The sequence below is a fragment of the Pleurodeles waltl genome, chromosome 1_1, assembly GCF_031143425.1.
Source record: "Pleurodeles waltl isolate 20211129_DDA chromosome 1_1, aPleWal1.hap1.20221129, whole genome shotgun sequence".
Taxonomy (NCBI): Eukaryota; Metazoa; Chordata; class Amphibia; order Caudata; family Salamandridae; genus Pleurodeles; species Pleurodeles waltl.
Window position 1 is genome coordinate 920,446,263 of NC_090436.1, and position 16,592 is coordinate 920,462,854.

A 16,592-nucleotide genomic window follows, 5' to 3' on the forward strand; every position below is an offset into this window, starting at 1 on the left:
ACCCACTCCAGGAGGTCCGACTTTTGCATTACACCCCTGGCAGACAGATTGCCTACCATCCCGGCCAGGCACATGATTCCCGATGGGCTTACGGAGGTCTGAGTTGTACTCAGCCATGGTGGCACTGAGCTCAGCGCTGCCTGACTGATTACAACACAGCTTTCCGCCAGCCTTTTCATGGTGGGGGCCCGCCATGGAAAGGCTGGTGAATAGCCAGTGCTGGGGGCCACAGGGGGCACCTGCACTGCCCAGGCACTGGTGTGCAACGATATTGTCCTTGGCTCCCTTAAAGGAGCCGAGACCAATGACGTAGCACTATTCCCGCCGATCAACCCAGCAGGGCACATAATACAATGTTCCCACCCGTCATCCCGGCTGGAACATTGTAATACGCTTGGAGAGGGATGCCCCTGGTATGAGAATGTTGTCCTCCCTGCGGGTTTGGCAGTCGGCTCGTCCGACCACCAAACTCGTAATCAGGACCGGAGTGCACATAGCACCGCCTGGCTGGATGGTACTATTTGTCTCACAAAAAGGCTGTGTTGACGTCATCCCAAGAGATCCACAATGCATTAAAGAAAGATAGGCAACTGTAAACAATGTTAACCAAGGTTGAGTAGTGATGTGCACCGAGTACACAAGGGCAGGAATGCAGGATTCAGTGGGAGCAGAGACTTCATTGATCAATTCCACCAAGTAATTCTGATGCAACTTGATCCCTTTATGGGGTGGAGATCGAGTTCTCACATTATGGGTCTAGACTAGTAACCTTTGCACTCTGTCCAAGACAACAGCAAACTTTCCTTGCTGCGAAACTGAGAGTGAAAGCTGCCTGAGACTGACAAACAACAAGGCAGTGGATTTCCAGTACATTAACCTTTCTTCTTCCAAGGTGGTAAACAATTCCATGTAGGTGTTTCCTACCACCCATGTGATTATGGTTCTTCACAGGGTGGCTGTGTGAAGAGTACCTATATTAGGTTACACAAGCTGTCACTATGTGAGTTGGCAGGTCTACTCCCTCTTTAAAAATGATGAGCTATGGCCAGATATTGTCATTAAAAAGAACGATATGGCACTCTGCCTTCTGGTCAAATACCTGTTACTGGCTCTTGAATTGAAATAATGGAAGAATACATTTATATCAATTCTTCGTTTTACAGGTTTTTATCCATTAAAGATCTTGTGACTATGCACATCTTCCTATTGCTTATATTCCCAGGGGATATAACATAGACTGCCTGAAGTGTCTGTGGTGCTCGTGTTTCCTACAACTCAACTGCCTCCTATTCAGCCATGATTTTGCTTAACACTGCTGCCTAGTGTTTGTATTCAGTAGAAACAAATCTCCACTAAGAAAAAGTTAATGTTTTGCTTTTACATGGTAAAGTAAATTGGCTGATTAACTTCAGCTCCCTGAGAATGTAATTATTGTTGAAATGGTTTATTGGATTCAGGAAGTTGCAGACATTAAAGTAGGTATTTTGGTTTTAAATTTAGAAGAGCACACATGGCAATTGTTTGTCTTGTTATAACCTTTTTTATGATTAATACTATTCAATATCTCTTACTTTCAGGACCTTATAAGGGCCTGATTATGAGTGTGGCGGTCCGAGGACTGCCACCCTCGCAATGACGGTTGGACCACCGCACTCAAGGGAGTCTGACTGCTACATTACAACCCTGGTGGTCGGACCGCCAAGGAACCCTTGTCCCCGCCAGGAACATGGTTCCCGACTGGCTGATGGCGGTCTGAGTTGTGCGACCGCCATACTGCTTGCAACTCAGCTTTCTGCCAGCCTTTTCCTGGTGGTGGGAAGAGGGGCCCCAGCACTGCCCATGCTGTGGGCATGGTCAGTGCAGAGACCCCCCTATGGCACCCAGCACTGGCTTTCTGCCAGCCTCTCCATGGCGGGGTCACCGTTGGCTGGCAGAAAGCTGAGTTGTAATCAGCATGCAGCGCTGAGTTCAGCACGCTCGCGGCTGAGTACAACTCAGACCGCCATCAGCCCATTGGGAACCATGTTCCTGGCAGGGACGGCGGTTGGACCAACAGGGCCCTAATGTGGCGGTCCAACCACCTGGAGTGAGGCAGTCTGACTGTCACCACAAGTGTGACAGTCCTCAGACTTTTTTGTGAACTCATTTAAAAATAATGCACTCCTAATCCAGACTTTTACAGACATTACTTGATGTTCTGTAGTGACTGTGATTGCATGGTGGCAGAGCCCATTTATTTTATAACCTTTAGTCCCCTGAAAAGCATGCTTCATAACTTATAAATCTGAAACAGAAATAGGAGACATTTCACTAATTAAATTTTCAGGTTCGTCTGTGCGATGGCCTAATGGATAAATGACCCTTTCTTTCTTTCCGCTCCCGCTTCTTCGTCTGTGCCTAGATTAGATGTGCTGCTTGGAGCAAAGTAGCCATAATTTGCTGTTCATATCAAACCACCCTCCAAAGATTATTGTATGCATAAACATCTTAAATCTGTTTTCTCAAACAACATTACGACCCATTGTCTTGAAAAGGGAATGAAGCATGATGCAGTATGAAAGGAATAACTACTTTTTACGGAAAAGTACATGAACGATATATAAAAGATTATTCAAGTGACAAAAAGACTGGTTGAAAGAGCTGAATTGTCAGTCCTTCATGGTAAGAAAGTAAAACCACTAAGAACAGCCTGGTGGGAGGCAGTGGGCACCAGAGACCTTTGTCCAGACCCTTAGGGCCATATTTATACTCCGTTTGCGCCGAAATTGCGTCGTTTTTTTTGACGCAATTTCGACGCAAAACTAACGCCAACTAACGCCATATTTATACTATGGCGTTAGAGGCGAATAGCGCCAAAGTTCCCGGAATGTGCGTCATTTTTTAGCGTGAACCCCTTCCTTGCGTTAATGATATGCAAGGGAGGCGTTCCCGTCTAAAAAATGACTCCCAGGCCTTTACGTGGTATTTATACTCCCGGGCAAAAGAGACGCCCGGGAGTTGGCGTGGCAAAAAACGGCGCATTTGCGCCACTTTTTAACGCCTGCTCAGGGCAGGCGTTAAGGGGCCTGTGGGCTCAAAATGAGCCCACAGGTGCCCTCCCATGCCCCCAGGGACCCCCCCCTGCCACCCTTGCCCACCCCAGGAGGACACCCAAGGCTGGAGGGACCCACCCCAGGGACATTCAGGTAAGTTCAGGTAAGTTTTTTTTTTTTTTTTTTAAATAATATTTTGTGGCATAGGGGGGCCTGATTTGTGCCCCCCTACATGCCACTATGCCCAATGACCATGCCCAGGGGACAGAAGTCCCCTGGCCATGGCCATTGGGCAAGGGGGCATGACTCCTATCTTTACAATGATAGGAGTCATGTTGATGGGGGATGGGCGTCGTTAAAAAATGGCGCAAGTCGGGTTAAGACGATTTTTTCGACGTAACCTGACTTGCCCCATTTTAAGACGCCCATGCGCCATTTTCCCCCTACGCCGGCGCTGTCTGGTCTACGTGGTTTTTTCCCACGCAAACCAGGCAGCGCCGGTCTGATTGCGCCGTCTAACGCCATTCCATAAATACGGCGCCCGCATGGCGCTTCAGAATGGCGTTAGACGGCGCAAAACTGTTTGACGCTAAACTGCGTTAGCGCAGTTTAGCGTCAAAAAGTATAAATATGGGCCTTAGATTTTATGTTGTGTTTCGAATGGTGCATACATAATTAATTTAATGTTTATAATCTCGTATCCCGTATCTGCTATAGATTTCTGAGTTTGGTTTGAAAGGCATCATGGATTAGGATTAGGTGTCATTCAAAACACACACTCACCATGGTTTTCAGATAAAACTTTAAAGTTAGATTGAACATTCAATTTCCTTACGGTTTGATAATGACCCGGTACATAAGCATGAACAGACGCACAGAACCACTCTGACACTAAGCCGATTCACACTGTCCATGTGATTATCTAGGGCAGACATCTTTAAGAGAACAGTAATACGATTTTTCAGATAAACTTCGCAAAAGTTTTAAAAAGCATCTTTCAAGAAAGCCCTCTGTTATGCAGCTGAGCAACTGTCACACAACACATCATTTCCCTTGATTTTAAATGTTTCACAAAGTTAAACAAGAACAGGTTTATTTTTGCTGAGTAGAGTACTGCTGGTAATTTAGAAGGTCCAGATTATAAAACTAGAAAGTTCCCCACCACTATATTACCGGCGCACCAGGCTGCAGCATTTTGTCGGCTCCCACTGCTGCCACTGCTAAAGTACTATGAAAGCACCAACAATGAAAGCAGTCAAGTAAAGCGTTGTCCGGATAAACCAGCCATATGCAGGGATTGTCTTATACTTATCTTTAAGTCTTCTGAGCATGAGCAACAAGGCAATCAGGTCTACAGTGTTAATTCCTTCATAGCAGTTTCCTCACTCATGTCATTGACTCACATTTCATCAGGGTTGACATGGCTGGGCTTTCAGCACATTGGCCATATACTTAGCAGCTTCCAAGAAGATGCATGGTAATTGCCCAGTGTGATACAGACCTGGCTATCAGATGATGGGCCTTATTACAAGTCTGGGGGTCTTCAGACTACCAGACTTGCAGAGACGTTTGGACTGCCACACTCCTGGTAGTCCAACTACCACATTATGACTGCCAGAGGACCGCTGTTACCACCAGAAACATGAATCCCGATGGGGTAGCGGTGGTCAGAGTTGTGGTCAACCGTGGCGGTTCAGAGCCATCATGCTGATCAGGAGTCCCCTTTCTGCCAGCCTTTTCTTGGCAGGGTCCCTGCCATGAAAAGGCTGGTGGAAAGGAAATGCTGCGGGTCACAGGGGACACCTGTACTTGCGATGATCATGTCATGGGCAGTGCGTCGGCCCCCTGCCCATCAGCATTGGAATGTGCACTGTCTGCTACGTCTGCTGGAGGCACCCTTTTTCAATGGTATTGGCCTTGCCTCCTTTAGGAGCCTAGGGCAATGCCGCTGCATGGTTTCCACTGGGCTGATCTGTGGAAACCTCAGAAATCTGAGTCAGCCCACTGGAAACCTTGTAATAGCGCCGGGGGAGCCCATCAGCCTCACAGCAGTCTCCTCCCTACTGGTCTAGCGGTCCCCCGCTGGCCCTGCGGTGAACTCCAAATACGAACGGCGATGTTTGGACGGCACAGGCAGTATGAGTTTGGCAGGCGCCCTCTGCTGCCCGCCAAACTCATAATGTGGGCCATTTTGTGCCTCTGTTTGTAATTTATGTTAATGTGTCTGTATGTGGCCTCAACCATCAAACATCATGTCAACCATTTCTTGGCCTCTCTCACCATACCCTGGTGTCTAATGGCCACAACACACCAGATTTAGGATCATTCAACCACAAGCTGGCATCCATCACGCATCTAGTGGCTGACACTTATTCGAAGGTCATGGATAATCTATGAATTGTGGTGGTGCTAGCATAGGAATTGTAGATTGAAAGGCAATATGGTATATAGAATGTAGCCCTTCCTGGCAAAAAGTAGGCATTCTAAACATTTTGGTGACCCTCATGTTCGGTGGTCTTCAAAAGCCTATTCTGCGCATCATATTTGGAGGCATTATGCTGCTTGCCTTTGGCCTGCAGTGGTCATCCATGACTTCTGATGGGCGCCCTTGCTTACAGCAGATATCCCAGACATTTGGCACTTGCAACTAACATATGGTGGGCATCCATGGCATTTCAGTGGGATACTTGGGCATTTGAATAAGGTTCTGCCTACGAGGACAACAGCACATGTAAGTACTTGATGAAAATGACAAGTGGGTATTGGGCAGATAGATTTTTTTTTATTCCTAGCTCAAACTGTTTGAAGTTTTAGAAAATATACTGTGGTTTGGGAAAAATATATATTTGTGTTTAATGACATTTGCCGGATATATAATCCAGTGGTACCTTATTGTTAATGTTACTTCTTGTTCTCGGAGGCTCTTACATATGTATAATCTGACCGAGAATTTGTCTTCCAGATGATCTAATTTTCCCATGCTGTCTCTTCTAGGTGCATTATGTCATGAGTCTGAAAGTCTATTTGAAAGTTGCAGGATAGAAAATAAAAGGCGGTGGATGAAAGATCCTAGTTCAATCCTATACCTTGAATATTTGAACTATCTTCCAGTGCTCAATTTGTAAACAAACAAAGTTCCAGGGCTCTCATCAGGGGGGCCACTGCAGTTTGCACCACCCATTTCCCATGACAGTACCAACACAACTACTGACTATCACACTCCTTCAAGTGTGAAAATTCATTGTGACAACTCAGAGTACTGCTGGCCCATAAAGATAAATGAATGGCTTGGGTGGAAGGTATTACTCCCTTTTAACATGCATTGAATTAATAAACAACGATTGTGCTGATCTCTAAATTAAACCAATAGTGCCACCATGTGACAAACGGTCATAAATGCTGGTGCTGACAATTAAGTTCCGGCGCCAAGCACTGGAAACCACCAGCTCAAGTTATGTGCGCACTAAGACCTAATAAAGTTTGCCCATTCTATGGAAACTGAATACAAATATGCATACATTTGCCCTCGCTTTCTATAACGTTTTCTTTGGTGGTCAAGAGTGAGTTGCCACCCGTTTCCCCATTGGTTCCAGCACTAAAAGAGGGTCCACCCTTTCACACGCTCACACTATGGTCTTGAGAACCCCAGAGGCCTGTTAGCAAATGCATGAATGACTGCCTCATAGTTCTGCCTGGCCCATAGCCCTCCTGAACACCTATCTCCTAGATAGGAAAGACATTGCGTTACTCTGGTCCTACAAGTATCCAGGGCACTGCCTTAGTAGAGATGGATGATAAAAGAATGTGGATTGGATTGTGCCTTCCTTTATGTAACCTTTTGAGGAGCCTGTCAGGATAGCCATACACACCTCAAAGAAAGTAAATGGGTAGAATCAGACAGGGCAAAAGAAGTCCATTTGCTAAGCAGCAGGCACAGATCATACTTTTAATACAATGTTAACTGTGGATCAGCTTGTTCTACAACAGGCCGATATTTATACTTTTTTTGACTGCATTTGCGTCACTTTTTGACGCAAAAGCGGCGCAAACGTACAAAATATAGGCCCATATTTATACTTTTTTAGCACCACGTTTGCGTCATTTTTTTACGCAGATGTGGCGCAAACTTACAAAATACAATTGCATTTTGTAAGTTGCGCCGCTTTTGCATCAAAAAATGATGCAAATGCGCCTCTAAAAAGTATAAATATGGGCCATTATTGTATTTTGTAAGTTTGCGCCGTTTTTCCGTCAAAAAGTGACCCAAATGCGGTGCAAAAAAAGTATAAATATGGGCCATTCTCACTTTAATGTTGGATTGTAAAAACATAGCTTCAAGGTGACATACTTCACTTCACTATTAGAGCATGCAGGAATGTGTGAATGAGTGCTTTTTGGGTAATTAAACTTTCTACTTCATAGTTCTTGGTCCCTGGGATGTTTTGCCAAGGAAATCTGATCCAGAAAATAGAAGATTTGTTTTGTCAGCTAATAATGAGGCTAAAGTTTAATTCACTACTCATTTGACATGCGCTCAGAATAAAATGCAGGCATTTGTTTCCGTCTGTATCAGGCAACTTTTAGGCATGCAAAAAAATTGTATTACTTTGTACACATTACAAATATTGATGCATTGAGAAGCATAATCACTTCGATGAAATGAGCGGACAAAAACGTAGACCTAACAAGGATATGACCAAAGAGGTCAATTCTTAAACACATTAGCGGGTGATTTAAAATTGTTTTGGTTCACATACATAATGCAATTAGAAACAAAAAAAAATTATTACAAAAAACAAATTTCCATATTCAAACCAAACTAATCTGCATAATCAGGGTTTGAGGAATTTTGCAATCATCGAGTGGTAGTGGACACAATAATGAATGCCAAGCTGAAATATGATGTATTGAAACAAAACATTCAATATGCTGCAGACACAAATACCACTGGAAATGACAGGTCATTACAGGATATTTTAGAATCAACTTAGATTATCTTATCGCTGGAAACTACCTTTACATAATGTCCATCATAGGCAAATTAAATAGATAACCTAACCTATGGTACTCCACAAGGATCAACTAGTTTTAGGGAACCCAGTGCTGCAAGAGAAGAGTGGTGCTCCCACTGAAGCGCCAACTATTCTGCTTTAAAGTCTCCTTTTCTCACCTAAATTCCTCTCAATTCCATTACATAGTAATACCTATTTCCATATGAAGCACTGCAACTTGAAATGATGGTGGAATTGAGGAATATCAGAGAACATATCAAGTTGATATGCAACCGATCTGCAAGGTCGGGCTTCTTAGAAAAAGCTAACTCAGTCCACCACCGCGCAACAACTATTTACCATTCTCCATCCTAGAAGCATTGCTGGGCACATTGGAAGCAGTGTTGAAAGAGCCATCTGATAAAAGCACCACAGTATGTAATATACTCAAATCAATTTGTAGAAAAAGATCAGGAACCACTGGGAACAAAAAGCTTTATGCCTTCTATAGAAGACAGCAAAATGTGGTCCTTGGTTAATGACCATAAAAGCATTATCATTTCCAAGACACCTAAAAGAAGGACAAGGAGCACTAGGATTCTCTACCTACATCTGAGTACATGGTCTTATTTTGGGAGTCATCATAAATATTCTTGAATGAGACAGGGTGCATTCTCTGAGGTTATGAGAAAATGAAGGGCCTGATTTACAGTTTGGTGGATGGGGTTACTCTGTCCCAGATGTGACAGATATCCAGTCTGCTGTATTACACTTCCACTATATCCTATGGAAATTGTAATACTGCAGATGGGATATCCGTCACATTTGTGATGGAGTAACCCATCCACCAAACTGTAAATCAGGTCCAAAATTGGCTAACTTTCTGAAGCAATATTGGACTCCAATATCCTCATTGAAATTATTTGTGCAACCAAACTTGGCTGACAATTACAAAAGTGTAGCTCCATTCACTGTATGAAAGTCACAAATTTCAAAACTTGCCAAGAGACTGATCACAGACCAAAGTCATCTTGCACAACTAAGTTGCATATTTTATGCAAGTCAAAAAATATTTATTTGATTGAATGTTCTCTGACTTGTATGCTATTACTCTTTTTTCTTTTCCCTTGCAAATACTCTTTATTTCTGTAAGCAAAGGTCATAACTTGGCCACATGAAAGTACATTGACAGATGACAAATGAACTGAAAGAGATCAGAACTTAATGTAAAAAATCTCTTTGAAGCCTCAATGTATGTGGGTGGAGGTTGGGGTTTCAGTAATATTTTGTTAAAATAAGGCCTTTTAATTCAAATTGAAAAAACAAGCAGCATTTCTTATTTAGTTTCCATTTCTAAACATACCTTTAATTTATTATTTACTCACCCCCTCCAAATCATAACAACCTATGCACCTCCATAACCAGTGCATTCACCTTGGAAGTCACAGTACATAAAGTATAGGTAATGCTTTCTCAATGCACTGCTTATACCTGTTTGTATTATATCACGTATATCAATTAAAATAATAGCATTTACAATAATATCCATTACATTGCAAAACACATAGGGGGTCATTCTGACTTTGGCGGGCGGCGGACGCCGCCCGCCAAAGTTACCCCGTCGAAAGACCGCTCCGCGGTCAAAAGACCGCGGGGGTCATTTCGACTTTCCCGCTGGGCCGGCGGGCGACCACCAAAAGATCGCCCGCCGGCCCAGCAGGAAAGGCCCTGCAACAATGAAGCTGGCTCCGAATGGAGCCGGCGGAGTTGCAGGGGTGCGACGGGTGCAGTTGCACCCGTCGCGATTTTCACTGTCTGCAATGCAGACAGTGAAAATCCTTGTGGGGCCCTGTTAGGGGGCCCCTGCACTGCCCATGCCAGTGGCATGGGCATTGCAGGGGCCCCCAGGGGCCCCACGACACCCGTTCCCGCCATCCTGTTTCTGGCGGTGAAAACCGCCAGAAACAGGCTGGCGGGAAGGGGGTCGGAATCCCCATGGCGGCGCTGCAAGCTGCGCCGCCATGGAGGATTCCCCCAGCCGGGGGAAATCCGGCGGAAAAACGCCGGACCTGGCTGGGCGACCGCGGCTTCACAGCCGCGGTCGGAATAAGAAATGAAGCACCGCCAGCCTGTTGGCGGTGCTTCAGCCGGCCTCCACCCTGGCGGTCATAGACCGCCAGGTTCAGAATGAGGCCCATAGTTTGTGAGAATACAGTGCTTGATAGAGAGGTGAGTTATAGTCAATGTAGTGTGGCTTGCATAAATGAAAAACTAAGGCCCATATTTATACTTTTTGATGCAAAACTGCACAAATGGAGTTTTGTGTGAAAAAGTATAGCACTGGCTTGCAGCATTCCAGAGCGCTGGCCGGGTGCCAAATTTATGGAATCCCACAAGCCGACGCAAAGGGTGGACTAGCGGCTGGTAAAATGATGTTAGCTGGGTGGGGGTGGTGGCATGGGGAAGGGGGTTTTCACCGGAAATGATGCTAGGCTTGTTAGAGGCATAAAATGCCTTAAACCAGCCTAGCATCGTTTCCTGATGGAAAACCATCCATACCACATGATTCCTGTTATAAAAGATAGGAATCCTACCCACCACCCCAATGGCCAGCACAGGGGAAAAGGGTCCCCTGGGCACAGCCATTGCACCCAGTTCCATGTAGGGGGGCCCATTTCCGGGCTCCAAATGGCACTTTAATTGTTTTTAAAGTACTTACCTCTACTTACCCTACTTAGCTGGGATGGTGTCTCCCCATTCTCTGGTGTCCCTCTGGTGTGGGTGGGGGTGTTCCTTGGGCTTGGGATGGGCACCTATGGGCTCTTTCCATGGTGTTGACCATGGAAAGGGGTTCACACGTCCCCTAACGCATGTCATTGATGCAAGATGGTTTCACGCTTCCAAAAATGACTTTAACTCCAATATCTTGACGTTAGACGGGTCTAGCATCAAAATATAATTATGGAGTTAAGTTTGCTCTGAACCAGAACAAACAAAGTATAAATATGCCCCTCAAGGTATAAGTTTAGAAATGTAGCTTTTTGCATAGTTTAAGTTTGGTGTGTAGAGGAAAAATAAATAAAGTTACATTAGTTAGAAGTGGTGCGATAATGAACATTTTCTTAACTAAAAAATGTGTAATGTTTGTGAATTATAATTCTTGTTTGTATAGAACTAATAAATGCAGCTTTCCTAAGTATAACACACGTTTATCCTTAGTTTTTTTCATAGAATGGCAATATTTATTTTTATTTTAATAAAAATGTATTTGAAAGTGTACAGTTTACTGTCATCAAGTGAAGTGTTATTAAGTGGCGTGTGGTACAGTAGAGTGGAGGAGTGTGTCATACAGTGTACTGTTGTATAGTGTTGAAGAGTGGAGTGGAGCATAATGGAGTAGCATACAGTAGACTGGCCTACAGTGGAGTGGGGTAGAGTGGAATGCCATACAGTTAAATAACACAGAGTTGAGTGGCATAGAGTGTAGTTCCATAGAGTGGAATAGCATATTGTGGCCTGGCGAAGAGCGGAGTAGAGTACAGCTGAGTTGGGTACAGTGGAGTGGCATTGATAGAAAGTGGTGTGCAGTGGAGTGGAGTAGAGTGGGGAATTTTAGAAAAGAGTAGAGTGGAGTGGAGTATAGCGGAGTGGTGTAACATACAGTGGAGTGAATTGCTATATAGTGTAGGCGGCATGTTATATAGTACAGTGGAATGAAGAGCACTGGAGTGGGCATGCAAAACTGAGTTTAGTAAATTGCTATAAATTGGAATTCTGTGTTGTACAGTAGAGTGGTGTGTGAGAAAGTTTTGAAAAGTTTTATAGAGTTGAGTAGAGTGTTTTACCATGAGGAGTAGGGGCACAGAGTGGGGTAGATGATTTATAGTGTAGTACAGGGGCACATAGAGGAGCACAGTGTTGTATAATAGCACAGAGTGTAGCAGAGTCTTCTAGAGTGGAATTGATTAGAGTGGAGTACAGTGTGGTACAGTGAGGCAGTATAGAGTGGATTGTTTTGCATCACCATAGAGTAGGGTACTGTGTTGTGCAGTGTAGTCCAGTGGACTGGCATAGCATAGAGGGCAGTAGAGTGCTTTAGAGTACAGTGTCATGGAACTGACCAGAGTGGAGTGGTGTTGTGTCATCTGAGTAAAGTATTGTAAAGTGGAGTGGTGTGTGCTACAGTGAAGTGGACTGGTGTGTTGTAGAGTGTAAAAAGTGTCATAGAGTGGAGTAGAGCAAAGAGTCACAGAGTGGATTAAATTGTACTCTGAAGTGGAGTGAAGTGAAGTAGAGTATGATACATTATGGTAGAGTGGAGTGGGACAGACTGTCATACAGTTGAGTGCCATTCTCTCTAAACTGCTGTAAATGTATATATAAAAAATTATAAATAAATGTATCTACCTATTAACATTTTAATAAAGTGGTAATAGGCAGGCAGCAATAGCACCTACTACTTTCCTATATCTAAGACCCTCACCCCAAGCGCAGCAAAACTGTGCTGAAACTCTACGTCACTCCATTTTATGCCATCCGACTCTCTGCTAATCTATTGTACACCACTCCACTCTACACCACTCCTTTCTACTCCACTCCACACCACTACACTGTACACTATTGCAATCTATGCCCCTCATGTTTTATGACACTTCAGTGTATTGCTACCACTCCACTGCACACTACTCCATTCTAAACCACTCCATTGTACCCAACTGCACTGCACGAAACTCCACTATTCTCCACAAAACAATAAAACAATAAAATACTCCTCTCAATAACATTCTAGTCCCTTCTGCTGTACAACACTATACTCCACTCTACACCAATACACTCTGTAGTAATGTACTCCACTCAATGCCACTGTACAGCGCTCTACTTTAGCACTCTACTTTACTCTACAGCACTTTACCACACTCTACTCCACTCTACACAACTCCTCTATGCTGCTTCTCTCCAGTTACCTCTATTCTTTGAGACTCCACTCCACCGTGCTTCACTATACTACACTAGTGTATACTACTGTATGCCACTCAACTGTATGACAGTCTGTCCCACTCAAGTTATAAGATGAATAGATGAAAATCAAATGAACAAAAGTGCACCTATTAATATTAATTACATTACATAAAAAACATTTAATGGATTACAATTAAAAAAAATATATATATATAAATTAAAAACACACACACACACATATATATATATATATATATATATATTTTTTTTTTTTCACTGAAAAAATAAAAGTTACAGGGACATTATAGGTAGGTTCTACTTATACAAAACCATAAAATTTCAGCAGTTATAGAGTTATTTCAAGTAACTCTAACTTGTGCCCTAAGGTAACTATAGCTCGTACCCCTACCATGCACAGTTTTTTCTTCAATAATTTCACTGCTAGTGTTTCATTTATATTTTTAATTACGTTATAGAAGTTGTCATAAGTGCGGTAATATCTGGGGTAATTAGCAGTGCATGGCGAGGGTGCGATATATAGTTACTTTAGGGCGCGACTTATAGTTACTTTAAATAACTCTATGGCAAGAATCCTGCCAACAAATCAAAACAATAATTAAGATTAAATAACATATTATTATATACATCTAAACCAAAAACTATACAAAACTACAATTACAAACAAGTAATAGAAATATAACTTAGAACACTGAAACTAATAAAGTATTTGTAAAAATGCAAGATTTTATACAATGATGGATAAAGCAACATTACATACTTCAATTTTCTTTTAGAAATTAAAATAAGCTATATTTTTTCTGGGAACATTATGAGTTTAGAGTAAGTTTACGACTGCTGAAACTCCACTCTCAGGTGGAGAACTTGGCACATAAAAGATATGACTGGCCTCAATGCACAGTTGATTGATTGTATTCCATGCCACTTGAAACTGCTTCTGATGCCACAAATACCAGATGATTAGGACTTGAAGCTACATTTTCCAAAATTCACTAGGTATTAGAACTGCCATGTGCTCATTTTTGGATCTAGTAATGCTGACAGGTGTTGAGAGTTGCATTTCAGCCTGTCTTACATAGGCAAAATGAATTTTCAATAACCCCATAAATCTGAGTCCAGAGGATGGAGGAAAGGGCACTCTGAAAGGGAAATCTGGCAAAGCCCACTGTCACACAGCAACCTCTTGCCTGCACTCTCTGCCATGCTGAGAATTATGCAGCACTACTTTGACATGGCAGCTTTCTGATGATCACTAACAGAGGCAGATTGAGATATTCCACTGCTGCCTACCAAAGCTTTTATCTGCTCCACCCACTTCTAAAATGGGAGCCTTGCTCATAAGGTAAGAAGTTAAGTTTGATGGGTGGGTGTCTTTCCTCCCACCAAACTTAATATAAGGTCATTGGCTACCATTTCCACTCTTGCAACGTCGGAAATCACTGGTATCTGTAGCCTCCTTTGCAAGTAACATATAGACAGGGGTTTCTTTTAAACTTGATAAAAAAAAGGCTTCATATTCCATCATTTACCACTTATTCTACCCAAGCTGCATGTTCATCCAAATCAACTATTTTGATATGGAGAAAAAATGTTGACTTTGCATGCAAATAGAATTACACTGTTGTACGATAAGCTGTGCTACGTCACACAGATTGTTTGTGAATTTTTATTTCTTTCTATAGAGAGCACAAATGCCATTATGTTACAAAATAATGACACTTCTACGCATATTTACAATTTCTTGAGGAAATAAAACAGTTATCTTACCCTGAGCTTCCAGATTTGGTATTCAATGAAAATATCTCCACCTTGAGACCTGTGAGACACAAAAGAGTAGCAATGATTTCAATCTTTCAACATGAGTGGAAATAGCACATACACACACACACAAATATATATATATATATATATATATATATATATATATATATATATAAAACAATTACTGGCAGTCACCAGTAGGTAGTAAAAGTTAGGACCTAGGGCCTCATTACAACATTTGTGGTCTGAGGACCGCCAATTCTGCTGTGGTGGTCAGACCACCACACTCCTGGCGGTCCGACCTCCACATTACGATCCTGGCGAACGGACCACCAAGGGACCGCCATACCCTCCAGGGACATGGTTCCAGAATGGCTGACAGCGGTAGGGGTTGTGGTCAGCAATGGTGGCACTGAGTTTAGCACCACTGTGCTGATCACAAGTCCAGTTTCTGCCAGCCCTTTCATGGCGATGAAAAGGTTGGCGGGAACCCAGTGCCGGGGGCCACAGGGGTGCCCCAGCACTACCTATGACCACGGCAGACAGTGCACATTCTGAGGGTTCTAGGGGCACCCTCTGTGCCTCTAGCACCCTCAGAGGCCAATGCTGCTGCACGGTTTCCATTGGACTGACTGGTGGAAACCTCTGATTCCAGAGGTTTCTGCTTGCTAGCCCAGTGGACACCTTGTAAAGGACTTGGGGTGAGATTGCCAGCTCCCCGGCGGTCTCCTCTCCACAGGGCTTTTGGGCCAATGGTTGCAGCCCCCAGGCCTTGGAATGAGGACCCTAGTTTCCATAGAAAATACATTTTTTGACTTGGCTATATCTTTGGCACCATTTCATGAATCTTCATGAAATTTTCCAAAAAAGTGTTAAGTTGGGTTGTGCTGTGCATGGAAAGTTTCAGGGTGATCTATCAAACGGGGCTGAGAAGAAGGGGGGTGGCAAAAAAGTGTGCTTCACATGTTAATTCCCATAGGGATTTTAGACATAACTACAGCCCAAACCTCTGGACGGAATTACACCAAATTTGGCAGGAAGGTAGCTCTTGATCCAAAAAGAACCCTTTGTGTTACTTAGTGTAAATCCGTTCAATAGTTTATTAGATAGTAAAGGGAAAATATATATAGCTATCTAGAGCTACTGATCCTGGAGATCTCATCCTGAGATCTGGGACCCAGCTTCAGGCAAGCAGCAGGCAAACACAAAACGTGGCTGAGAGCAAGGAGAAAGCAGTGATAAGGAGAGAGAGGGAAGCAGCAGGCATGCAGAAAACGGGGCTGAGAGCTAGGAGAAAGCAGCGAGAAAAAGGGAAAGGCAAGGAGTAGGCATGTACAAAATGAGACTGAGAGCAGAAAAAAGCACTGAGAAGGAGGGAAAAGCAATGAGCAAGCACACAAAAAAGGGCAGAGAGCAAGAAGAAAGCAGTGAGAAGGAGGAAAAGGCAAGCAGCAGGCATCCACAACATGAGGCTGAGAACAACGAGGAAGCAGTGCGATGAGGGAAAGGCAAGCAGCAGGTAGCACAAAATAGGGCTGAGAGCTAGGATAAACCAATGAGAAGGAGTAGAAGTCAAGGAGCAGGCATGCAAAACAATTGGGGGAAGCAAGCAGAAAGCAGGGAGAATGAGTGAAAGGCAAGCAACAGGCAGCACAAAACAGGGCTGAGAGCAGGGAGAAAGCAGTGAGAACGAGGGAATGGCAAGCAGCAGGCATGCACAAAACAGGGCTGAGAGCAAGGAGAAAGCAGTAAGAATGAGCAAAAGGCAAGCAGCAGGCACACAAAACACCCCTGTTTTCTGTGTGCCTTTGCTTTGTTTTTCCTCAAATGC

The 16,592-nt window shown here is 43.5% G+C and overlaps 1 protein-coding gene across 2 annotated transcripts in view; it reads right to left on the reverse strand.

The window, feature by feature from the left end:
- PTPRD (protein tyrosine phosphatase receptor type D) overlaps window positions 1-16,592 on the reverse strand; it is a 3,982,777-nt gene that overhangs the window by 2,017,662 nt on the left and 1,948,523 nt on the right. For both annotated transcript variants that reach the window (XM_069230134.1, XM_069230131.1), the window contains exon 6: window positions 14,768-14,816. The gene's annotated coding sequence lies outside the window, so the exon portion shown is untranslated. The remainder of the gene's footprint in view (window positions 1-14,767; window positions 14,817-16,592) is intronic.